Genomic DNA, 27,576 nt, shown 5'->3' on the forward strand with positions numbered 1-27,576 from the left:
ATTTTTTTACTTGGATCTGCCTAAAGTATAGCTTTATGAAATTGAATTTAATTGTAAAGTCACCATTTTTTTTTCAATTGCAACTAAGGGTAGAGTAGTGTATACTCCTTGACAATGAGAATCTGTTTGTCTGTCAGTGTTCTGCATGAATGAGTCACGTGCTGAGGCCATGGGGGAACGACAGCCAAACTTATCTGATTGCTGCACACAGACCTGGGGCTGAGTCTTAAAGTATTTCCACAGAGTGTGAAATAAAACAAAGGGAGTTTTTGTTCCTTGAAATTCAAAAACACATCTTTCTCTACGTGAACCTTAGCTATTTATTGCAACATTCCAAGAACTTAATACTTTTTTATCACTTGCAAAACACTGTTTCCTAAACCTTTTTATATACTCATTAAAAAAAAAAAAGAAATCTGTATTTCCTTGAGCTTGACCAATAATTCAGGAATGCCCACCTTTGTTTCCCTTGAGCTGCATGGAATTGGTGACTGCATTTGGCTCCTACCTTTCATCTGAGAAGCACGTCACATTGCTACACAGATTTTAGTATTTTATCCTTGATCGGCCTCACTTTCACCCTCATAATGCATTTCATTGAAAAGGCATTAGTTTGTATACTGGCTTTCCTCTGAAAGAACAATCTAGGACAATACATACAAATTAGGAAGAGCAGCCAAGAAAATAATATTGCATTTATTATGAATTATTCTATACCTTTAATGTTTTAAATTATTCTAAAATTTCTAATGTGGAAAGAATTTAACAACTTAGTTGAACATTCTCCTAATAGTGATGTATAGTGATGTAATACAGAGTTTATTGATTACATCAAAAAACAGTCTACAATATTCTTTTTTTCCCCTCTGTATGCATGAAACACAAAATAATTCTTAGCTATAGAATTTATAATACTGCCTACTTAAAAAATTTTGAAATTTATGACTAACTCTTGGATAGCATTTCATTTGAAAAACTGGTATCACAATATTTGGTACTTGTTTTTCAAAAGTTTAAAAAAAAAAGGCGTAAAACAGCTTTTTTTTTTTTTTTTTTTTTTTTTAGGTTAAACCAAGTGAAATTTGTTTCAGAGGATCTGAAGTTGGGATAAAAAGCCTTAAATATTATGTGAGTTTTGGTTAACCTTTGTACAAAATATAAAAAATTTGGCTGATTTTCTGGATTGCTTGTTAGATTTTCATGAATACAAAGCTTTCACTTAAACATTCTTTTACCTTGAGCCTTCTACAAAGTGCACATATGCAATTTATCAGTCCTCTAAGACAGTTATTTTAGTTAACTCAGCTATTAACAATGTCCCCTATATTCTGGTATTAGAATCCCACCTGGAACTTTTTGCTGTTGTTGATGTTGTACTTTAAAATGAGCTGACACCAGGTAAGCAGCAATGAAGTCAGATGACAGAAGAGCTAAAATGTCATTTGATCCCAGACATACAGGGTATTTGATGATCCCAGGTATATAAATGGTTTTTCCTCACCTGGTCAGTTAAATTGGGAAGAGAACCTCTATGGAAGTTTAGCTGAAGGGTGGTCTGCTCAGCCATTCTCCATCTTTCTCATCTTTCAACTCAGCAATCGTGATGGATGATGGCAAGGAAGACCCTCTCGAAGGTGTGTGCGGATTAAGGGGCTGCAGTTTATGTAAGATTCCCAGGAGACTGTTTTCCCTCTCAAGAAAGCACGTAAGTTTGTAATGGAGTGAACGGGATGTTGTTTTAGGGATAATCTTGTATCTGTTATAATTTATGTTTAAAGAGTCATTTGTAAATGTTAGTTCTTTATTGTACTGTTTTACTGCTTTGAATTAAATTACCTGTTAAACACCCACCACCAGCTGGCACTGTGGTTGAGAACCTCAGAATCGGACATTGCATTCTAAAAAGAAAAACTCAAACTATCCCTGATAAATCTTCTTCAAAGCAAACAAAATCCCCAAAAAACAAAACAAAACAAAACAAAACAAAACAAAACAAAACAAAACCAACCTGAATAAGAGATAATGGGCCTGGAGAGAGCTAAGATAGTGATGATAGGGATGGAGTTGTTAATTTCAGGGTTTGAAGAATTTGTAATATGTTAAAGTAAAAAAAAATTGCTATCTAGCTTTTTGAATGAATTAAGGGACTGGACTCTAAAATCAAACATAACTGGGATTTTTTGCATCTCAGTGTTGCCCGTTCCTAGCTGTTGAGCTACCTGCACGTTAAAAATGGGAATAATAATGCCTATCTCTTATGACTGTTTTAATGAACAAAATAGCTGATTTTAATGTCTTACATTTATTGTTTACTGTTCAAAGTGTTTTATAAATGATTGCATTTATTCTCAAGCAAGCCTTTGAGATGGGTCTAGTTATTATCTTCATTTTACAGATACAGAAGTAGAAATAAGGAATAATTATATATGAAAAGTGAGGTGTGATGCATGGAAACACAGTTAATATTCCAAGAATGTTAACTATTTGCTCACTGAAGTTTAATTTTTTAATGATTTATTTATTTATTTTAGAGAGAGCAAGAATGCATGGAGAGGGGAGAAAGAATCTTAAGCAGACTCCCCACAGAGCATGGACCACCCTGAGATCATGACTTCAGCCAAAATCAAGAGTTGGATGCTTAACCGACTGAGCCACCCAGGCCCAGGCGCCCCCACAGAAGTTTAATTTAACAGTGTAATAAGAGGCACTCCAATATGAGAGTATTTAAGTCTAATCTATTATGTTAAACTTTCAAATTAAGCAAACTTCCAACTAGTCATTTCATCTCCACATAAACCAAACTAAGTGGCTAAGAATGAAAATTATGTGGTTAAAGGATTCTTATATTAAATAAAACTTCATCTCCTCAAAATATAAATTCTTGAGAGTAATAGAGCCATTGTTTGTTCTTCAATTGTAATATTTATGTAGCTCACGATGAAGTCGGGGGTTTGTCATTCTTCTAACGAACCTGATGATATAATCAGTCAAGTAGGATAATTTAACTCTTATAGTAAAAAAAAAAATTACCTAAATCATTAATTTTAAAGGTCAAGAGAAAAGCTAAGCAAGGTCTTAATTAATCAGCTGGCATGAATAAAGGAATTGTTTAAATCCCTTTTTGGTTGGTGGAACAATTTACGAATCTCTAAATGGCAGGCTGTCAGCAATTAGCCACTGATCTCATCTTCGCTCACTGTTAGTTTGAACCTGACATAGTCATCTGATAAATAATATTTCATACCAGAAAGAAGACTAGAGCAAAACTTTCTCACTTCCTCATTTCTTCTAAATTTTCCAATTCTGAAATTCATCTCAGATTACAGTTTGTTTTGCTGCCCTCACCTGCTTTCTTTGCATATAGTTGAAAGAAAAATGTTCTTCCAGGAATAAACCTAGAATTTATATTCCAAATTTCAGCAGAAGAAGCTGCTGAAATAAACACAGCTGTGACCCATCATGAGTTACTTGATTCTATAACTATTCTACATGGCCCTTCCTTCCTCCTCCTGCATCCCACTTGCTCCCTTCTCATTTCAGATGGTGCCCAGAAATGCATAATTGGCAGGATCTAGGATATACGTGAATAGTCTGAATGACTGGTAAAAACCATCCTAACAGAGCGGGAGAATCAATACTCTCTGAAAAACTGTTTCACAGTGAAAAGGTCACTCAATGATTCTTGAGTAGAATGAAATCACAAAACTAAACCCTGTCTGACTTTAATGATCACCTGATTTATATTAGAGTTACAGAATGAGTTGAAAGAATATCCTGTCAGCCTCACAGTGATAAACATGGCAAGATATGCAAATCAAAGAAGATATTGTGATTGACTACAACTATGAGACTTTAGAAGGGTGCGTAGCAATAGCAATAATCTGGTTATCCTCATCTTCAATAGAGTTTATCACTACAGTTATTAATATGTGATACTTATGTGCCAATCACTGTTTAATACTAAAATTACTACCTTTCAAATTATGGATGTACCTTTCCTTCTTATGCAACAGATGTATTCCTGAAGCATGAAAAAAATAAATTTGGTATATTGAGTCATATTAAGGATATTGTGAATGTCCTTAGCCAAAAGTGTTTGTATCCCTCTCTTTTAGAAAATCCCCAATTTTCTATATACTTAAGCCCATGTTTTAATATGCCAGATTTTCTTAAAGCAGAGAACCCCTAAGTAACACTAATTTCAAGGACTTCTTTGATTGTGATTTACTGAGATAGTATAAGGAGTTGCCATCCAGCATTACATAAAAGCATTGAAATAAAATTGCAAAGTAGATCTTGCCTATTTACTAACCTGCATCTCTTTCGGAGATGCCTTATTTTTCTCCTGTAGTTAGCTCATTCAATCCCAATACACTAATGATGTATTATATGTTGGCTAACTGAACATGATAAATGAACGAATGAATGAATGAATGAATGAATAAGCAAATAAATAAATTTCCAATCCCAATACACTGGTTCAGAGCAAAAATAGATTATTTAAAAATTATAGTGAGTGAGGTGTAAGAGAATATACTTCGCTTTATAAGATTTCAAATTAAGTAATTTTTCACATATAGATTTTCTCAAGTATTATTTGTATATGTTTTTAATAGTTTGATCATTTTTCTAAGATAACCATACACTGCTTTATTAAAATGCTATTTTAGCTGTTATATAGTAGTGCACCATTTGTCTATTTCACTAGATTCCTTCCACGTTTTCATTATTAAAATCACGGCTATCAAACACCTTATTCACATTTTTTGCACACGTGTGACAGTTTCTAAAGATTTTGTATAAAAGTGAAATTTGTGGGTCATAGGGTATACATTCTCTGAAATTTACTCAGTATTTCCAAATTGCTCCACTAAATATTTGCCCAGACTTACCCTCTTAACAGTAATATAAGAAATCACATTCTCTTTCCAAGTTAAAATGAACTAGAACTATATGTGTAACATGAATGAATCTCCCAAAACATTATTTCTGAATGAAATAATTTGTGTACAAGTTTAAATCCTCCAAAACAACAGTATATGTATATGTGTGCATATATCATATACATACACATATATAAAATAAATATTATAATTATATATATTATGGAAAAACTGATGTGTAATAAAAGGACAAATACATGCATGCATGGGACTGATAGATGCCAACTTAAAGATAATAGTAACACTCAGAGAAGGGAAGAAACGGATGGGAAGGTGGGGTTTCAGCAGTATCTGTAAACTTCATTTGTTTGCAAGAAAATCTAAAGGAAATGATGCAAAATGGTATGACCATTTTAGCTATGAGGAAGGTACAGGAATAGCTATGATTTTCTGTACTTTACTGTAAGCTTAAAAATTCATAATTAAAAATGAGGAAAGAAAACATTATTGAGCTCAGGTTGAAATTAATGTCCTTTTGAAATGGAACTGAGTCATGAAATACAGACATGTGGTGCTTTGTTTTACAACAATGATCATTTATGTGTACAAATATCTAGATAGTACTTGTCCTCTAACAGAGAATGGTGTAGTTCCAATGCAGCAACAACAGCACACTTCTTCAGGTGTTCTCTCCCTGGATCCTCATAGCCATTTGGTGAGGTCATCAGGGTGCATTATTGCCTTTATTTTAGAGATGAGGAAACTCAGACTCAGAAAGCTTCACTGACTTGCCCGTAGAGAGTTACAGGGTTAATATGGGCCCAAGACAGAACTAAAGCCCAGTACTCCATTTTTCTGGGCCAGTGCATTTTCTCCTAACTCTGCCACATAACGCATCTACATCTCTCAACCCGTAAGAATAAAGGACAGACACAAAGAAAGGATGTGTCTGTTACCATGTCAAGCATTCAGACCAAAATGACAGAAACCCTCAGTCATCCAGCTAGTTTATCTGCAAACCAAGTCCGCCTCCCGGCCACAGGGGCACACCCCATGCAAGGCCTCTTGGAGGGGCACAGATGTTGCATATTTCCTGTGAACTATTTCTCATGAAAATGATATCTTGTGAAATATCGAAGAGGGCAATTACCAGAAAAAAAACAACTGTCCATATTTTACACAGTCAAAAAAGTACAATTTCTCACTACCCTCCATGAGCTTGCTGCTTACAACAGGGTGGGCTAGAATGGGACTGTCCTAGTTTTGGCTGGGCAGAAGGCAGTTGGCATTCACAAATAAGGGCCCAAAGGAAGAAATTAAATCTGAAAATGTAAGCTAATCAATGTTCTCCAAAAACCAGTGAAAAGAATAAAGAAAAGAGAAACACGGAGTTCTGACACTTTCAGGAACTAAAACCTCTAAAGCCATATATTTTTTTTTTATTATAGCAGTTCTACTTTCAAAATTGAGAACCAATTGTGAAATAACTATGGTTTTGAGAAAGGTTGAAAGACAAGTCTTAGAAACAGCTAATATAAATGTCTCTCTCCAAATTAAATCAGTGGGGTGCTAGTTTTAATATGTCTGCTTATTAGCTCAAAACTTGGATTCAATATAAGCAATTAAAATATTCACCTCTCTGAAACAGTTTAGGTGGGATGTTGGCCTATGGTGGCACAATATAAACAACCAGTAATAGTCTTATAATTCTATGGTTAGGACTTTCTTTAGTGCCATAAGATTAGTTTCATTTTCCTGTAATCCCAACTTTTTTCCCTCCAAAGAAACTTTTACTCCATTAGATTTCCTCTCTTGCCCCCTAGAAAATTTCTTACCCCAGTACTAACAGACTTTTTCTTTAACAAATAAGACTTATGAAGTGAATCCAAATAGCACTAAGGTTCAAATGACCTTCTGATTGCCAAGTCCACTAGTACTTTTTCAATTATCATCCTACTTGACTCCTGGGGAGCATTTGGCACCCCTACCAACTCCTCTACTTTAAAATGCATTCCTTGATTGGCCCTAAACACACTTTTCTGGTTCTCTTCTTTCTAATCACCCCTTCACAGTCCTGTTTGCTTGTTTTTCCTTCATTTATCTACAGTCACATATACTGCTAAACATTCCTTCCTTCTTTCCTGCTTATTTTCCTTGCTTTCCTTGGTTCTTCCTATCCATGGCTTTAATTATTATGTATAAGTTAACAACTCATAAATTTATACTTCCAAGCTCAATCTCTTTCCTGAAAACCTAAACCCAATATATTCTCCATCTTGGTACTAGAATTATTATCTTTTGAAAAAATGATCACAAGTCTTCTCTTGTTGAAAAATTTGATGGCTTCTCTGCCTGGAGCACAAAATCCAAACTTCTTAGTATTCCGTACAAAACCTCCTATAGTATGTCCTTATAGGCTTAGTTTCTAATGTCAATTCAGTGCCTCACAGGTCCTCCTTCATTCCTGTGCATTTTTGCTACATTTACCATATTTTCTAAATCAAGTACATCAGGACATAAAGCCTGATAAACAGGATCTTACCAGGGCAGGACGACTCATTTTAATTTAGGTCTGTCTTGGGAAAAAGGAGAAACAGAGGTTGTTCCAAGCTGTGTCTCTAGAGTTCTTTTTCCTCTTTGTCTGGCATCTTAGAAAATGTCAAGGAAAAATAAAATAAGACGAAAACAGAGAGGGAGGCAAACCATAAGAGACTCTTAACCACAGGAAACAAACTGAGGGTTGCTGGAGGGGAGGTGGGTGGGGGGATGGGGTAACTGGGTGATGGGTAATAAGGAGGGCACTTGGAAGTAATGAGCACTGGGTGCAACTAATGAATCACTAAATTCTACCTCGGAAACTAATACAGTATATGTTAATTAAATTGAACTTAAATAAAAAATTTAAAAAAGAAAAAAGAAAAAGAAAATGTCAAAAACATTCATGCTCACATAGGATGTATTCGCAGAATCTTGGGAAGAGGAACCCATATCCCAGCCTCTCTCTACTTTGGGAAGAAGAATCTTCCCTAGCTGAGTCACCTTCTTTAATCAACAAGTTAATTTCAGAAGTTGAGAGGAAGGAAAGAGACATGCAAAGAAACAAACAGACCAGTTGGATGAACCTTGGTAATCAAGGAAGTGATTCCGCTGCAGGCAGATGTTTCTCACACACATCCATCCACAGCTAAATCTGACAGTCAGTGAACATAGTTCTTCCTCTGTGTTCCCATAACATCTAGTTTATGCCTTGATTATAGCTCACAGTATATTAATCTGAATTACTTGATTTTATGTCCATTTTCCCAATCAGTCTGTGACTCCTGGCACGGAGCAGATGCCAATAAAAGAGTAATGAACTCACCCTTCAAGAACAGCAATGCCTAGGATACAATTTAAGATTTTTGCAATCATAGCAAAGGCTATATTAAAGTAGCACAGTTTGGTCAAAGCAATTATGAATGCTGCTATAAACACTTTCTATTGACTAGGAAAACCAACATGTCCAAAAAACAATCTATTATCTCAACGGCAGTTAGAATTTGCTACTAATTTTCCAAACAGCATAAAGCAATTGTGATGGCAAAAGTTATCTGTGCTTTGAAGGTACGAGACAGAAAGTTGACAAATACCTCAGTATGTATTCCATCAGACTCTCACTTACATTTTTCCAAAATCCACTAAGAACTAAAGAAATATTTGTGCTACAAAAGAAAGTCTTGTGCCAGCAAACGTTGCTAATTTTCTAGCTATGATGGGTGGAAATGCAGAGTACCCAGGAGATTAGGATAGCTATCCAAAATATCAGGCAGTTACTAAAAAACTGCTGATTGTAATTCTCTTTTTGATTTTCACATCTTTAATATTCCTGTTTCTATTCCTTTTTTGATATTTCAAATTTATATGACTTCTTTCTCTGCAATCTAGCTCTTTATTTAGCTCACAAAGTAGGCATTATACTAAGGAGGTAGAGTATTCATCTTTTGGCGTCAGTAGCAGTTGCCCTTAGCAACCACCACTTGAAGGGAAACCTTATTTTCATCTGGTAACTCAAAATAGGACTAAAGGGTCAAATGCAGAGCAATTGTAAAAGGCAGGTCTCAAACTGGCAAATTGCTCAATACAAGACCCTCTTTCATCTGCAGCATTCCAAAGACATTGGGAGTTTTGTTCACAAATACTTCATAAATCACAGGGTTTATAAATTGGTTTCTAAACAATACTTGTAAAAATAGAACTATACATTCCAACTTGAAATCTATTTATTACTGAGGCTATAGAGAGGAACCATATAATTGACACAAGTCTAATGCAAACAGAGAGGTAAAAGAAATAAATATGCATTTCAAATATATTATGTCAAGTACTCTGAGACCTTTTGAATTTACTGATCTTTAACTTGAGTTCAAGCTTTCAAAAATCTATACTAAGAAAAAAAAGCCAATTTAAGCTAATACATTCCATGACTAAACAGTTAATGATTCTAGATATTTCTGAATCATTATCTGATACATAACAATTGCTAATCTATTATTAGGGAAAAAATAAGGGTTGTGTGTAATTTGCATTCTTTTTTATACTCTCTGAAGCCTACTTATATATAACTCATGCATAGTACTCTTCATGATATTTAGTATATACTATACATTAGCATCCTTCTTATGAGTCAAAGAATGGAAAAAACTGGAAAAAATACACTTCCACTATTGCGGCTTAAGAAATCTAAACTATTGGGCTGTTATGCTTTTTGGACACGATTCTAGAAGTCATGTACGTGTTACCCCATATTAAGCATTCTAAGTGCCTGGGGGAGCAGAGACGTTGACATCAGCATTGGCAGTAGCAGCGTTTGATACCACATAGGTTTTGCCTCTTCCACTGTAAGTCTTGTAGGAGGATACCTAGTCATTGCTAACATCAACGTTTTACATTGTTTAAGTCAATTCAACTCAACAACGTATGACAAGAAATTTTACTAGTGGTCTCTCCCCACAACCCTAAATAGGATACAAGCCTTGCTTTCATGAAACACAATAAAATGAAGGAGATAAGGCAAAGAGGAGTGGGAACCAAAACATAGAGAATTGGAAGCAGGTCAAAAATTTAGGAAGAGTAACTTGAAAATATGATGATGATGATGATGACCATGAAATTAATAAGCATGGGAGTGTGACCATGTATGAATGCATGGCAAAAGGATCCTGTAGAAACAGCATGTTTTTCATGCTATTCCAGTTAAGTTTTGAAATCCACATGTTACAAATGTAATCTTGTAGTGTTTAACTCTTAAATAACTTAAAATAGAAGATAAATCAGTTACTGAATCAGACACTGTCAACTTCCTATGGGATTTTGTTTTATTTTTCATTGTTCCTTCAGCATTGGGGTTGCATCAGGAATAGTTGTCTTCAACTAAAAAAAACTATAATTAAACTACTTTATACAAAGTACAACAAATTGTACTTTGTTTCATATAGGTAAATTTTATCTCAACAATAACAGTGACAAAAACTTAATATGATGAACACAGATAAACTACAGTTTGCTTAATACTTTGTAAGCGTGAGTATATATAGTCTTTGAATTTTTATTTGATCACAACTTCCCAGGTACTACAAAATCTGCCACTTCAGAAATTTATCTTTCCAAGGGACTGAAATCTTCTGGTGTCCATCGATCACAAATGCATTTTACACTGTGCATAAGGATTCTGCTTCAGACCCTCCCCACCCCAGATGCTCCTCACGTTTTGGAGGCAATGCTCAGGGCTCTCTTGCCTAGTGTCCCTTGTAACAAATGTTTATGTTTGGGAAGGGTCTGCATGAGCTTGGGGATGCTGCCTGAGACTGCAGAACATCTCTTTTGGTTTGGGATTTTGTTTTGCTTTTCCTCTGTGGAGGCTAACACTATCCAGAGAGGAAGTAGACTCATGACCTTCTGGCCACTAGTCCCTGCGTCTCTGTCACAACTCTCATCATTCTCTTCTGACTTGTGACAGGAGAGATCTCCACACACTGGAGAACAGCTGCACTCTATTTGTATTCTAACCAGAGGACTCCAGAGGGCTGTCTCCATGAAGTTTATTTTAAACTTCAAAATTAACTGTAGAAGGACCATCAGTAAATTAAGTTCCCAAACGCAGGAACTTTGAATGAACAAGAAATGTTTAATCATTTCATGTGACATTTTTAATAGTCAAAATTCTGCAGGTTCAATATTCGTAAATCAATCAACATGATACACCGGATTAAGAAAATAAAGGATAGGAACCATATGTTCCTGTCAAGAGAGGCAGAAAAAGCATTTGACAAAATACAGCATCCTTTCCTCAACAAAGCAGGGATAGAGGGAACATACCTCAACATCATAAAGTCCATATATGAAAGACCCACAGCTAATACCATCCTCAAACAGAGAGCCTTTTCCCCATAGTTAGGAACAAGACAAGAATGCCTACCTCACCATTACTATTTAACATAGTATTGGAAGTCTTAGCCTCAGCAATCAGACAACAAAAAGAAGCAATAGGTATCCAAACTGTCAAGGAAGAAGTCAAACTTTCACTATTTGCAGACAAGATGATACCCTATGTAGAAAACCTGAAAGACTCTACCAAAAAATTGCTAGAATTGGACTCAGCAAAATTGCAGGATATAAAATCAATGTGCAGACATTTGTTGCATTTCTATACACCAATAACGAAGCAACAGAAAAAGAAATTGAGGAATTGATCCCCAAAACAATAAGATACCAAGGAATAGATCTAATTAAAGAAGTAAAAGATCTATACTCTGAACACTAGACAACACTGATGAAAGAGACTGAAGTGGAGGGGCGCCTGGGTGGGCTCAGTCGATTAAGCGTCTGCCTTTGGCTCAGGTCATGATCCCAGGGTCCTGGAATTGAGCCCCACGTTGGGCTCCCTGTTCATCAGGGAGCCTGCTTCTCCCTCTCTCACTGCTCTTGCTCTCTGTCGCTATCTCAGTCTCTCACTCTCAAATAAATAAATAAATAAATAAATAAAATCTTAAAAAAAAAAAAAAGAAAAGAAACTGAAGTGGACACAAAGAAATGGAAAAGCATTCCATGCTCACAGATTGGAAGAACCAACATTGCTAAAATGTCTATACTACCCAAAGCAATCTACACATATAATGCAATCCCTATCAAAATAACACCAGCATTTTTCACAGAGCTAGAACAAATACTCCTAAAATTTATATGGAACCACAAAAGACCACAGATAGCCAAAGCAATCCTGAAAAAGAAAAACAGAACTGGAGGCATCATGATTCCAGATTTCAAGCTATATTACAAAGCTGTAGCGATCAAGACAGTATGGTACTGGCACAAAACCAGACACCTAGATCAACAGAACAGAATAGAGAACCCAGAAATGGACCCAAAACTATATAGGCAACTAATTTTTGACAAAGCAGGAAAGAATATCCAATGGAAAAAAGACTGTCTCTTTAACAAATGAGTTTGGGAAAACTGGACCACTTTCTAACACACACAAAAATAAATTCAAAATGGATGAAAGACCTTAATGTAAGACAGGAAACCATCAAAATCCTAGAGAAGAACACAGGCAGCAACCTCTTTGACTTTGGCTGCAACTTCTTACTAGACATGTCACCACAGGCAAGGGAAACAAAAGCAAAAATGAACTATTGGGACTTCATCAAGATAAAAAGCTTTTGCACAGCAAAGGAAACAATCAACAAAACTAAAAGACAGCATACAGAATGGGAGAAGATATTTGCAAATGACATAACTGATAAAGGGTTAGTATCCAAAATCTACAAAGAACTTAGGAAACTCAACACCCAAAAAACAAATAACCCAGTTAAGAAATGGGCAGAAGACACGAATAGACACTTCTCCAAAGAAGACATCCAGATGACCAACAGACACATGAAAAGTTGCTCAACATCACTCATCATCAGGGAAATAAAAATCAAAACCACAACGAGATACCACCTCATACCTATCAGAATGGCTAAAACTAACAACACAAGAAAAACTCTTTATTTTTATAGCTATGTTTCTCTCACTCTAAAGAACTGTTTTTATTTTACATGTGCTCTATTTTGACATGAAATATTTCTGAAGGTGATAGGTATTCACTGAGGTTATATTTTTTAGTAACAGGTACAACAAGAAAACGACACACAAAAAACTAATATTTTCAAAAACACATTTTTACAACTGCAGAGATTTTACATTATTATACACCATTAAAATAAGCAAAATGGAAAATATAATAAAAAATCAATATTTTCTACAGATAAATACGGCACAATTTTAATAATAGGTATCAAAAATGACATTAAATATTTTCTGGAAAACTTTTATATTTTATTTTTTATGTATGCCCAAATCTCAACTATCCCTAGACAACCACTCAACTGTTTTGAACATTGCCAAAAATTAATAATTTTAAAATATGTGATGGCAGTCAGAATGACTGCACAATTTCTAGCCCTACACGGTGCATACGTTTGTTTATAAGAAGTCACACTATCACAGGGATCCTGGAACTTTTTTTTAGGCATAATTCTGACTAGCCTCTTCATCTGCTTCCCAAACCACACATAAGCAGCAGCAAATGAAAAGAGTCAGAGATAAAGAAATGCTCAAAATAAACACTTGGATCCCAGTCTAGATTTAGACAAAGAGGGAGAGAGAAAAACACTTTAAAAGAGTGAACTTTAAGAACCTTGTCACCCAGGAGGTCCTGAATAGCCCCCTGAAAGGTATGTGCTGTACAAAAGATGTATTTGATGGTATTTCTGAAACCCTTTTTTATTGCCCTTTTTTTTCTTTTTCATTCTGTGTATTTATTTGTGCTTATTTGTTTTTGACTTGATGTATAAACAAACAGAAGAGGGGAGGGACAGTGTTGTATGCCAAGAATGCAGCCCATAAGGAAATGTTTTTACAGCATCATGTGGAGGAGGAATAGAGCAATGCCTGGGGCCTGATAGTAACGTCTGGTGGCAGGGGCAGGTCTGCCCAATAGACAGTGATACAAGTTTTTTTAAAGCTTTTACCACCTGTCAGAAGGGACAGAGTTTTCCAGACAAAATAGCTAAGTAACACCTTGGGAGGAAACGTAAATACTCTGCCTGTACGGCTCTCACCTACTATGTGGATGTGCCCTAAAATGGGCAGGGGGCTAGGGTCTTGTCTGTCAGTGACCTCATGTGTCAGGGGAGTGTGAGATGTGGTCTCCACTAGTGCAAAACAAGAGCACCTGGGTCAGACTGAGGACTGACCTTGAATGACAGGAGTGGGATTACCCCATCCAGAATGAAGGGACGGGAGTGGGGGTGGGGCGCTGGGAGAACCACGGTGGGCCTATTCAATTTACTTATTTAGTTTTTGCTTCGTAGAAGCCACGTAATCATACCATGTGCATAACAAGTGATGAGGCCAAATATATATGAGAAGGGTTTACTTATAGGAGTTGAAATCAGAAGACCCGTGTGTTGACACTGACTGTGCAGGTCAGTATAAACTCGCAAAATCTCAGTTTCATTACTGGCAAAATGAAGGCACTAAAAGCTATCTCACAGGTAAGATTCTTCTGTGAGGACAGGCGATGATGATTTATGTGGATGTGCAAAAGGAAAGCTCGTTGTTGACAATTATAAAACTAAGCTCCAGGCGATGTAAATCTGAATGTTTTGACATAATCGCTCTGCTCATCATAATTAGGTAAGTTAATTGGTAAGCAGTTACACAAACAGCTGAGTTGAGACAGTTAAGAGAGCTACACCAAGTACAGCTAAGATAATCTGTGTAAAGGAAAAGGTGTGTGTGCCTCACAAGAACCTGCTTTGAGATACCCCTGAAGACCAGAGTCCAGCAGTGGGTGGGAACATGTGTGTGGATTTCTCCCTCTTCTGACACAGGTATCTGGAGATGGGGGTTCCAAGAACTTAAGAAAGTCAGGAGGCAAAGCCTTGGCTTTCGGGTTCAGGCACACTTTAGTTTGAGGACCAGTTTCAGCACTTACTATCTGTGTGACCTTGAATTAACTATCCTTAATTTCTCCACTTACAAAGCTGTGATAAAAACACCCTGCAGAACTGGTTGTAGAATTAAAACCAAATCAAATCAAGCATGTGGAGAATCAAGCATGGCATTTTCCAATCACCGCATGGACGCTAAGATAGACACTGAGGTCCCAGGTCAGATATGGGTGGGGCCAGAGCAGCCCTTAGAGGGGGTGCATACTGCAGGGAGGAAGGAAGTGGGACATCTAGATGTAGGGTAGCAACCAGTCCTCCTGTTAATACTGAAAGAAGAGTGTCCTGGAAGCTAGGGGCCACAGCCTCTCCCTTCCCTTCCATTCGTTGGGCAGTGTTAAAAATAAGAATAATTCTCCTTCCACAGTCCCTTCACCCTCACCACCCTGGCAATCCACCAGCTAAAGAATCACTGGAGTTCATAAGTACTTCCTCGTTCCACCCCACCCCCTTCCTAACAGTAAAGTAAGAAATATTTGGCATTATTCATTCTCAGTGTGAATCAGTTTAAACACTTATTCTCATGGTTCCTCGTAGTGATACGCAATTTAGTAAAAAAAGAATAAAGCAGGGGTATATAAGCAGTGCTTTCGACACTGAGGCATTGAAGGGGGCAAGGTACAAGTGAGGCACCATAGCCAAGAACGTGGACAGCCCAGAGCGGGTGGAAGAACTGGATGTCTGGGTACTGAAGTGAAGGGAAGTAGGGTGAAAGAAAGCAAGGAGGGTCTGAGTGTGGGACAAAGGAAAAGGAACCCAAGTCCTATTTTATACACTGGAAATAATCAGAGAATCAGAGAACAGTAGAGCTAGAAGTTTAGAAGATTCTCTCTTCTGGGGGCTTCAGGGGTCAGGCAGAGAGTATTAACTAGGGAAGCAGGATGGACGTGGTCTAACAGATAGCAAAGGGGGCTATGGAGAACATAAGCAAATGTGTCTTTCCCAAAGACAATGTCTGTGCTGTGCTGGCCACAAGAACTTGACTGTGGGAGGAATTTGTTCAGTCCTTTCAATGTTATAAACGGGATTCCTAAGCATTAAAATACATAACAGAATATTTTATGATGTGACCTTATACAGAAATAACTCAGGCTCTTTTCTCCAAGGACTTGAAAGTTGGGTCAGATTCGAAGATCTCACAAGAAATGGATTAGCTTGTGTCACTCCAAGAAATCCTCAAATCCTAGAGAACTCCAGAAGGTTCCCAGTTCCTCAGGTAAGAAGGACTCCTTTCATTCTCCAAGGCAACCCAGCAGTTGAGTTCAGGGTACATCTAGAGATTCCTCAAAGAAAAATTTAAATATTCTAGAATGCTTCTAAATTCTCTAAGTCAGCAATGGGTACTAAAGGTATTAAAAGGGGATGGTTCACTTGTTGATTCCATTAAAACTCTATCCTATCTTCTGAGTAACTTAAGATCACAGCATGAGGGAAGAGGGGAAGCCACAGGAATAAGCCGAAAGAGGCAGCTATGAAGTCGCAAGATCCAGGCAAAACAGATTTCTTTGAGGCAAGCATGCCACCTCTCACCTTTTGGGCCACATAAACCATATTATCATCAATATTATGGGTGTATGACATGTATAGTTTGGATGTCAAACATTAACTGCCCCTCTCTGACTAGTTCAGAGAGAGGGACTTTGGATGTGGTCCAGCCTGTGTTCGAATTCCAGCTCTGTGACTCATTAGCTGTGCAAAGTAGGGAGAATCGCTTCACTCTTCAGTGCTGTACTTTCTCATCTGTAAAACAGTGACAATACAGCTTATCTTGAAGGGTTGTGAAGTTAAGAGGTAAATTATAGATGCAATGTGCCCTGCAGATTTAGTAAGTATTTGATGAATAACAGCTATCATCTCTTGTAATCTTTGTTTTTGATATCATCGTAGTAGGAACAGACAAGGGCATCACACAGCAAGCCCTCATGCCTGCTTCTCAGCCCCTTATGGGATTTCCCTAACACGCAGGGTCTGTGCGCTCCCTAGGAGACCTATGATGACCGCACAGGTCACTCAACGTGCATCGTGGCTTACAGAAGCAAGTAACAGGATGAACAAAACTTCATGACCTGTCCATTCCTTTTTACTCAAGCTCTTTGGTACACAATTAGTAAGTGGTATTTCTAGCAGCTTGTGATTTGCAGTAAGTAATTGCAGACTAGTGCTCTTTCTTCTATCACTACTTGCTAAACACCCACATAAAGTATCAGATCACAAAATTCACTATAAATTGAAATATATGTTTCTCTTTGGGTTATCTGGGAATAATCCAACAAAGACGATGAGGAAAACACAACCCTAATTTCTACTCTTCATTTCATAACACTACATTGATTATTTTCAGGCTTAATTCAGTGTAAAATAATGAAAAGAGATATTTCTTATATCTTTGTTAGTGTGCATTTTTTGGGGTTCCAGCCAATGAATTTATACTACCAAATGGCAGGCAAAGTAAGGAAAAACAAAATTAACTTGCTGAGGCGTTTAAGTGAGAAAAAACGTTCTCATGGTTCTCTAATTACCTGAATAACGGAAGTCAGGGTTTTCTTTCTAATGGTATCTTCTTTTCATAGACTGATGTTGTTATTATGAGAGAAAGGCAAGAGTGTTAATTATTGTTCTCCAATGAGAAACTAGCATGGGCCAGGGGCACCTGGGTGGCTCAGATGGTTAAGTGTCTGCCTTCGGCTCAGGTCATGATCTCGGGGTCCTGGGATCAAGCCCCACATTGGGCTTCCAGTAGGGAGTCTGCTTCTCCCTCTTCCTCTGCCTCTCCCCCTGCTTGTGCTGTCTTTGTCTCTCTCTCTCTCTCTCACATGAATAAATAAAAAATCTTAAAGAAAAAAAAAAAAGAAACTAGCATGGGCTGTATTCACGTTCCTACTCTTCAGATTTTAACATGAAAGAAATATATGACCCAAACATCCATTAACTGATGAATAAATAAAATGTGGCCTATCCACACAGTGGAATATTATTTAGCAACACAAAGGAATGAAGTACTGAAACTTCTACACCGTGGATGATTGAAAACATTATGCTAAGTAAAAGAAGCCAGGCACAAAAGACCACATGATGTATAACTCCACTTACATTAAATGTCCAAGACAGGCAAATCCATAGGGACGGAAAGTGGATTGGAGGCTGCCTGGGGCTGAGGTGGTAGTGGTAGGAGTGGGGAGTGACTGCTAATATGGATGAGGTTTTTATTTGGAATGATAAAAATGTTTTGGAATTACATAGTGATAATGGTTGTACAACTCTGTGAATATACTAGAAACCACTGAATTTTATATTTAAAAGGGTGAATTGTATGGTATGTGAATTATATCTCAATATTCAATGTAGGAAATTCTTGCCTGTTATCATCACATTCCAAAACAAACATTCACTGCAAGCTTACCTTGTGAGGTTCAGTGAATTCTTGAGTGACACTGCATTAGCAAAACAAGTTTTGAAATCCTTGTATGTAAATCTCAAGTTGGTTTCCATAGTTTTATAAACAAAATTTTCCTGCCAATTTTAAATGAAAAAAAAAACTGCCCTGGGTGATTCTTTCCTTTTATTGGCTTTTCTCATAGGATAAAATAAATGTTTCATATTTCTTTTCTTGTTTGTTTTTATTTTTGAAATGAAGGGGAGTCAAAATGGAATTAAGTAAAAATTATATTGTATGGCTTCTTGGAACCACAGAAGATCAAATATAGAACATACCCAAAGTGGGAAAAAATAACTTACTTAATCGAGCACATTAATAAAAACAATCTCGCAAATTAAATGTTGTTTCAAGGCATCTTAAACACTTACTGAACATCACAAACATATACTGAAAAAATGCCAGGTTTTACATTTTGGTTTTCTAGCAACTTAATGCAATAAAAATTTCCAGAAAAATGACAAGATTAACATAATTTTTATTAAAAATGTACACATAACATATGACCAATGTTATTTATTTATTTATTTATTTATTTATTTATTTATTGAGAGAGAGACAGAGAGAGAGCGTGCAAGCAAGCAGGGGAGGGGCAGAGGAAGAGGGTGAGAGAGAATCCTAAGCAGACTCCACACTCATCATGGAGCCTGATACGGGGCTCAATCTTATGACCCTGAGCTCATGTCCTGAGCTGAAATCACGAGTTGGACGCTCAACTGACTGAGCCACCCAGGAGCCCCTCTTTATTTTTTTAATGTAATGCATTTGGAAGTGCCATTAATGGAAGGTTTTATTTAATATTGTGTAACAATGTGACATTAGGAGCATAAGCCCTGGAATCAGATATGAATCCTGATTCTCCTATTAATGCCCTTGAGAAAGTTTCTTAATCTCTCTAGGTCTGAATTTCAACATCTATGAAATGATAATAACATAGGGTTGTGAGAATTCAATGATGACACATTTAAAGTGCCCTGTGATGCTGGGCATGTGGTCAGCTGATATTACTGCTATCATCATCTTCTTTTTAGCATTACTTAATGCCCTTTTATGGGATCATGTCTTATTCCAGTGACACTGCTGGTAGAATCCACAGATTTCAGCTAGAGAAGCAATGACGCAAACCAATTCAGTCCTACAGAAAGACACTTTCCTCTGTTTCTCTAAAAAGTTCAAATTGTAATTCCAAGAAACCACACATCCTTTTCGCTAACAGGCCTCTAACCACAATTTCATAAAATGTCTTTTTTTCCATAAAGAAAGCCAAACATAATATCTTGTTCATCTGATTATAAGCAGAATAGTTGCTATCTGAGCCCTGCCATATCACAGACAATAATGGCTGTAATTACTAACCACCTGGAAAAAAATTACCTAAGAAAGACATGTGGTATCCATCAATGTAATGAAATATGAAAAGAAGGAAACAATACTGCTTGTTCAACCTTATATGTTGATATTTGATTTACAGTTCAGTAGCGTTACATAGTCTAAGTAATTCTGAGGTCCTCAACTATGTTTTGAACATGGTAGGTACCCAGAATAAACTTCTCATTCAATTGAATTCCCTCATATAATGCTAGGTGACACAGAAACACTCTAAAGTTAAAACATGTTCTCTTACCTAAACTTTAAAACCTTATTCTGAAACATGTTGTATTAGTAAAGGCAAGACAAGCATCGGTAAAATGTCCAGGGTGGGTACATTTATTCTCTGTGACATTAGACACAGATCACGTTTCAAGATGAATTTGTTTAGAAAAGTTCATGGTATGGTAAACAGTGACAGTAATCTTTACAAGATTCCTCCCTTCCAAAAAAATTATTTTATGTCATCCCAATATAAACATTCCCATTCCTGAGGTTCCCAAATTGTCTGGGAACTATGTCATCTGCATCTCCATTCCTGGAGTCAATCTCATCAGGTGTCTTAAATGTAAAGCCTGGTACTGGTGTTTCCAAAGGGCAGAACGTAAAAGGCCCAAGTGCTCACCAGTTACTGTGGGTCCGGTGTGAGTAAGCCCCAGCTGGCTTGTCACAGCTGTGGAGCAGGGCTTCAGAGACTAGTGTTGCATGGTGTGCGTTTGATCTTATGAACCAGGTTTTAGTTGACATGTTGCTGGGAAGACAAAATGAACTGAGACCATAATTACTGAAGTAATATGATTTGGTAGCTCAAGGAGGTAAGCCTTACACATCTCAAAGCTTGTTATAGAACACTGGGTGTTATATGTAAGTGATGAATCACTAAATTCTACTCCTGAAACCAATATTACACTATATGATAACTAACTAGAGTACAAATAAAAATTTGAAACAAAAAAAGAAAGAGCCACATAGACACATACAAATGTCAAATCAAAATGAAAACAAAACAAACCAAAAGCCAAAAAGAAGCAGCAGCAGCAGCAGCAGCAGCAGCAGCAGCTGAAGAGACAAATATTGACCAAACCTAAACGCTTAGGCCAGCAAAGACCTCCTAAAATTTGGCCCTTTGTTATTCTAGGTCAGGCTTTTGAAGAAAAACAAAGTGAAAGATCTAGACACATCAATTTCATCTCCACATAAAGAGATTTTAAAAATCAGCATTTGATAAGGGATCAGGATAAAATTATTCTAACAAAGATTTCACCCAGTTTTTTTTTTAAATCTCAAATTTACAGGAAGAAGCAAAAATAAGATACTAACAAAAAGATAAGTGATAGCATTTAAAAAAAAATTGCTAGCATGTTGGTCAGTCAATGCCACAACTGCAATATAAAGAAATTAACAGTAAATTTTTTTCTAATTACCAAAGTCTTATTTTCTGTCATTTCCACATAGAAATCTTTATATTCTTTCTTAATCTAGAAAAGTTTGAGATGTTTACTCCAGAAATTCACTTTGGAAACCAAGGACATAGATACTAACCTGTTTCTTCTTAGGCTTGCCATACAACAGAAATATGCTGTCCCTCCTATATCATCCCTGAGTATGCTCTGACTCAGTATAATTGAATTTATAATAAAGTGAAATACTTTATAAGGGGGCTTTTATTCTATTACTTCATGAGAGAGAAAAACAATATTTAAACAATCCAGGAAAAAAAGAGAAAATTTTCCATTCTTCTAGATGTATTGCATTCCCACACACTTCTCCTATTTGTAGCTCACATGCTAGGAGGTGTCTTTGTGTTCAAGAGAAGAGTAGAGAATAACTAGTCCTTTTCATGGAGTGCTAAATGGGATGCATGGTAGTTCAAGGCAGATTAGTCAGCTCCCTGTTAGTAATCTCAAAAGTTAGAAGGTCTTTCTAAGAGTTAATGAAATTAAATCCTATAATAGCCTCTCCAAAGACACAATGCTCTGCATTTATTTAGTTACATAAGGAGTAATACACAGTATTAAAATCAATAAGAGGCTCAGATTGAATATATTTTTAAAACAAAGGAAAGACTGTCCTAGTAAACTAGGTTAAAATGTCCAGCAATTCACTCCCTCCATTCTAAAATGGATGGATTCTTCTAAGCCATTGCTCCTGTCTCATAAAACCACCACTCTACAAATTAATAGTGTACGGCTCCAGGTATATAAAACCTTAAAGCTTAGTTTAAAAGAATCTATAGTGAAATAAGAGAGATGAATTCCCAAAAGGCAGAGTTTCACTAGGGGTTATTCTGGAAAACTGTGACACATATCTTCAGGAAGCATGCCAGGAAAGTTCAGTGATTACCTCTCTGGCAGTTCTCACTATAGTCCAGTCATTCAGTCTCAACCACTGAGGTTAATCTCAGATGGCTGTTGTTTGTCTGTGTAAGAGGCAAGACTGTAAGGCAAAGTGGCAGCAGACACCAGAGCCAGAAATGAAAATTAGAATCAGTGGCCCAGAGACGAAGACTGGCTTTCCACGACAGAATTCAAAAACACAATGTTGTAACTTAAATACTATTTCAATTCCAAGACAAATTAATACAATTTAGATCTCTTTCTCTAATTCTCCCTGGGAATTGAACTTTCAAACTTTAATTTGCAACAGATGACAATTTTATAATTTCTTAGAAAGCCCTTGGATGGAAAGCAAAATTAACTGGATAACTTAACAAATAAGTTCACGATTAAGAATTATGTGTCCTTAAGACAGTTTTGGATATTCAATTTTAAAAATCAAGTGGTCCCCTGATACCAACATATAATGTCTTTAGGGAAATATAAACAGAGAAGAAGGTTTTTGTTTTTGTTTTTGTTTCAGAAAGACCTGAGCAAAGCAAAAAAATACTACTGGATGTTTAAAAGACTGAACCATAGTGCCTTACATAACTAAAATGTTAAGTGCAACTTAGCAAAAAACTTTCTACAGAACAGTCTCTACATAATAATTATATTACTTAAAATAAGAGATCTAGTAGCATCCATGCAGTTATGCTCATATACATATTTACTAACCAAACAATAAAACACAGTTATTCTATGAATCAGAGTATCAAAACTAGTTGATAGCAAAGCCTTACTTAGATTGTCGAAAGACAATTTGCCACACCTACTCTGGACATTTTTAAGGACCTCCATTTAGCATCTATTGATTCTGTCCTCCAACCCATCAAGTTAAGAAATTTAACTCTAATTATTATCAAGATTTTAGGAGATAAAAAATAATTTCTTCTTAAAAAAACACAGGAGATGATAGACAGACAGATAGAAGTATTTTCTTTCCTTTGTTTCCAAAAAAGATCTGGAGAAAAGATCTGGATTATTTATTGCATTATTTCAGTCTTAAAATCTTAAAAGTTAGTTTATGAGGTGATGTTTTATTAGAATAAAATAAATAATTTGTTAATGTTTGGAATGTAACATATTGCACTGAGACTGATTGAAATTCTAGAAATAAAAAGCTGAGTCATGTTAACCTCATCCTATAGCTGAAGTGGAGAACTTTTGATTTGTGAACATTTGGTTTGCTTTCACCCAAAGGAAACTGCTTTGTCACTGCTACTGCAGTCTAGAAAACAATTTCCACTGTCCACTTTGGTGGCCCCCTCAAGTTATTGCACCAAAATAAAGAAATCAGAGGGTTGAAAACCTGGACGAAGTAGTTAACCAGCTAACCGACTTTCAGAGGCAGAACATAAATGGTAACAATGCTGATTTCCACAGTCTAAATGAACAGTAGGGTGTGCCCTTTACTATATTAATACCTTCATTCCACATCCTCCTGCTTTCACCCTCCTCCACTCCTCTTCAATGTACAATCCTTACCGTCTGTCTGAAGCCCCCTGCCTTCCATGGCCTTTCCTTCCTCCCCCATCGCCTGCTCCACTTCCATTTCTTGCCTTCTCCCCCAACTCAGCCACTTTTAATGAATATAACTTTGGAAAGAAGAATGTTTTGGTATTTACTATATTCATTAAATAAATTTCTTTCCAATATTTAAAATAAAAATCAAACATTTTCTTTTTCAAGGAGGAAATACACTTGATGCATTGTGTACTCAGTGTGTGACTTTCCATTGTTTATTTTTATGTGGATAAACAATCATTACCAGGAAAGTAAGAGGTTCCCTTACTATCACAGCATCCTAGATTCATATGGAAGCACAGAGCAGAAAGCTCAGATGGAGGAGCCCTGGGTATCCAGAATTCAAGTCCCTGACCCCAAGGCAAGGATGGAGGTCAATCTTCCCCAGCCAATACAGCACTTCCACGAAATGGGTTTCTACAACCTCCCCAGAAGCCAATTCTGCTTTGCAGTGATTCTCATTATTGCAAAGTTATTTTGTTTAATTAACCTAAATAACTCAAGCTAAGCTTTCCCATTCTGCTCATCATTATTAACTCTTTGGAATAGTTTCCTTGTGCTTGAAGACAATTACTGAATTATCTATTGGCCTTGTCCTCCTCATGTATAATCTCTACAAATCATTTAACCTTTTCACAAATGTTTTTTCTTAATTCTATCATTTTTTTACTGTGATTCTGATTTCTCCAGAAGTTCACTATCTCCCTTAATTATGAAATGTGAAGTGATGAATATTAGAAAATAATCACTATTATAATAAGGAAATAATGAATTAAAAAAACATAAAACACTTTACAAAGTCCTTTCTTGGGTATGATGTCTTCCGATTCTGACAAATCTGTAAGATAGGTATGGCAGCAAATATAGCATCCGTTTTCCTCAGATGAAGAAATTGAAGCCCCAAAGGGTTGTCACTTTCCAAAGAATGTACAGCCATGTAGTGAGTGCCAAGGACTAAACTAGAACTTGGGATTTTTGACACCAAAACTTTTATACTTTGGATTTCTAAAAATACTAGGCTGCCTACTCATACCAAACCATATGATACACTGTTAGTGAATCGTTCTTTCTCCTGTTAAAAAAAAAAAACCTGAACATACATATTAACAATTTTTATAATATACATACCTATCTATCTATATCTATGTATCACCACAAACAAATATTTCCTGCAAAGAATCTGCATGCCCATATGCTCAGCCATTATGGACTGGGTTGTTAAGAAGCATGCTGCCGTGGTTAGTTTGATAAGTCTAATATACTTTGTTATGTATAAATATGAAATTATAGTGTATGAAACGGGTGCTATTTTTTCAATAAATAAAATTAGAAAATTTAAACACTAGAGGCAAAATACTTTTAAAGTGATGAATAAAATGGGTTTACTGTCATTATCTTGTCCCTCTAGAAAACAAAACCCAAGAACACAAAGGTACGTGGTTTGGCGATAAGGTTCAAGACAACCTGAGTAACCCTACTTTACTGAGACTTTATCTAAATGTTGATGACAAAACTATGAGAAACCCTTCTGACTACTCTGATAATAAACAAATCTAAGCCTTCAACACAGTCCTGCAAGCTCTCTCTACAGATTCCCTTTGAAACTCAACAATATCCCTACTTCTTTCTTTCTCAGAAAGTGATTCACCCAGCTTTCTCAAAGTCAAGATTGTCCACTATTATGGACTGAATGTTGTGTACCCCCAAATTTATATGTTGAAGCCTCAGCCCCCAATGTGACTTTATTTAGAGATAGTGTCTATGAAGAGGGAATTATGGTTTAAGATGGATTTTGGGACCCAGAAGTGGGGTGCTACTGTAAGAAATACCTAAAAATGTGGAAGTGGCTCTGGAACTGCGTAATGGGTAGAGGCTGGAAGAGTTCTGAGGTCATGCTAGAGTCAAGACCAAGTCAAGTCAAGTTTACCATGAATGAACTGTTGGTACAACTCTGCCTACTAAAGGCAATTCTGGTGAGAGCTCAGAAAGAAGACCTGGAAAGAAAGCTTCCCTCGTCTGAGAGAATACATAAATAATCATGAACAGAATGTTGGTAGAATGTTAAAGGCCATTCTGGTGAGGTCTCAGACAAAAATGAGGAACATGTTATTGGAAACTGGAGAAAAGGCAATCTTTGTTATAAAGTGACGTATAACATGGCTGAGTTGTGGCCCAGAGTTTGTGGAAGGTAGAATTTATGATCAATGAAACCATATATTGAGCAAAAGAGATTTCTAAGCAAAGTATTGAAGTTGTGACTTACTGCTGGTAAGAGAGGAGAGAGATGAATTGAAGAAGGAATTGTTATGCAAAAAGGAATCACGAATTGGAGATTTGGAGAATTCTCAGCCTATCCCTATTGCAAAAAAAAAAAGAGAGAGAGAGAGAGAGAATGCTTGCTCTAAAAGTGTAGCTGAACAACAATCATTTGATAAAAAATCATGGGCTGGACTAATGGATTTAATCAGCCATCTCAGTAGGCACCAGGAATAGAGACAGGATTATACCAGCAAAGATATTGCCAGTTTGAATGAAAAAGGACACAGAAACCAAGACAGAATGAAGGAAGGCTTCAGACTTCGTGGATTCTACAGGACCAGACAAAGGAGCTATTGGGCAGTGAACATGGGCTATTCTTCAAGGAAAGGGAAGAATGACCCATCAGGCAATTCAGAGATCATTAGGGCTGCCACTACAAGCCCAAGAGCAAGGCTGTTTCCTTATACGTTTCAGAGGGCTGGAAACCTGCATAAAGCTAAGGGGACAAGGTCGCTACCCCCAGCTGAAGGGGTGGCCCCACTCTGCCTAGCCATAGGGCTAACACTAATGGGCCTGGAAGGTGTGACATCCAGCCAAACAGGATTATTCTCAAGACTTAAAATTTTATGGAATTTGCCTCACTAGGTTTTGGACTTGCTTATTAGCATCTGTAATCTCTTCCTTCTTCCCAATTTCTCCTTTTGGAAAGAGAATGTCTATCCTTTGCCTGTTCCACCATCATATTTCAGAAGAACATAACTTGTCTGGATTCACAGGTTTGTGGTTGGAGAGGAATTTTGCCTCAGGATAAGCCATACTTTGAATCTTACCCATGTGACTTAGATGATTCCCTGATGAGACTTTGGGCTTCTTTAGAGTTGGTACTGGACTGAGTTAAGACTTTTGAGGCTGTTGGGATGGAACAAATGTATTCTGTATAAGAGAAGGGCATGAATTTGGGGGACCAAGCGTGGAATATTATGGACAGAATGTTTGTGTACCCCCCAAACTCATATGTTGAAGTCCCAACCCCAAATATGATTATATTTGTAGGTAGAGCCTTTGTGGAGGTAATTCAAGTTAAATGAGGTCATAAGGGTGGGGCCCTGACTTGATAGGATTAATGAAAAGGTTTCTGCTTTCTCCCTGCAAATATGAGGTCACAGTGAGAAGAAGAGAGCTCCTAACCCAGGAAGAAAGCTCTTGCCAGGAATCAAATCAGCCAGCACCTTGCTCTGGGATTTCTAGCTCCCAGAACCGTACATTTCTATTGTTTATGCCACCTAGTCTATGGTATTTTGCTACGGTAAGCCTGAGCTAAGTCATCACTAATCACCTGGAGTAACACACAAGAGTCTATGCTTTGGCAAACTGTACCACCTATTAGATCCAAATACACTCCTTTCTTCCCTTTCCTTATGCTGATCTCTGCCTGGAATCCTTCTTTTCTGTCTTCTGTCAAAATTCAGTCTTCAAGTTCTATCATGTCATACTCAAAAAGCTTTTCTTTTCTTTTTTTTTTTTTAAAGATTTTATTTATTTATGAGAGACAGCCAGCGAGAGAGGGAACACAGCAGGGGAGTGGAAAAGGAAGAAGCAGGCTCTGAGCCGAGGAGCCCGATGTGGGACTCGATCCCGGAACGCCGGGATCACGCCCTGAGCCCAAGGCAGATGCTTAACGACTGCGCTACCCAGGC

General features: G+C 36.9%; 1 protein-coding gene and 1 long non-coding RNA gene across 6 annotated transcripts in view; one reads left to right on the top strand and one right to left on the bottom strand.

The window, feature by feature from the left end:
- The window catches only part of KCNQ5 (potassium voltage-gated channel subfamily Q member 5), a 489,286-nt gene that overhangs the window by 418,989 nt on the left and 42,721 nt on the right, over nt 1–27,576 (bottom strand). The gene's annotated exons all lie outside the window — the stretch shown is intronic.
- Nucleotides 1,064–2,671, top strand: LOC148107499 (uncharacterized). Its single transcript, XR_015722196.1, has 3 exons — nt 1,064–1,128; nt 1,596–1,705; nt 2,532–2,671. It is a non-coding gene; the product is annotated as an uncharacterized LOC148107499 (long non-coding RNA).

This window comes from Ursus americanus, chromosome 29 (genome assembly GCF_024610735.1).
Source record: "Ursus americanus isolate L20-20 chromosome 29, mUrsAme1.1.p, whole genome shotgun sequence".
Classification (NCBI taxonomy): domain Eukaryota; kingdom Metazoa; phylum Chordata; class Mammalia; order Carnivora; family Ursidae; genus Ursus; species Ursus americanus.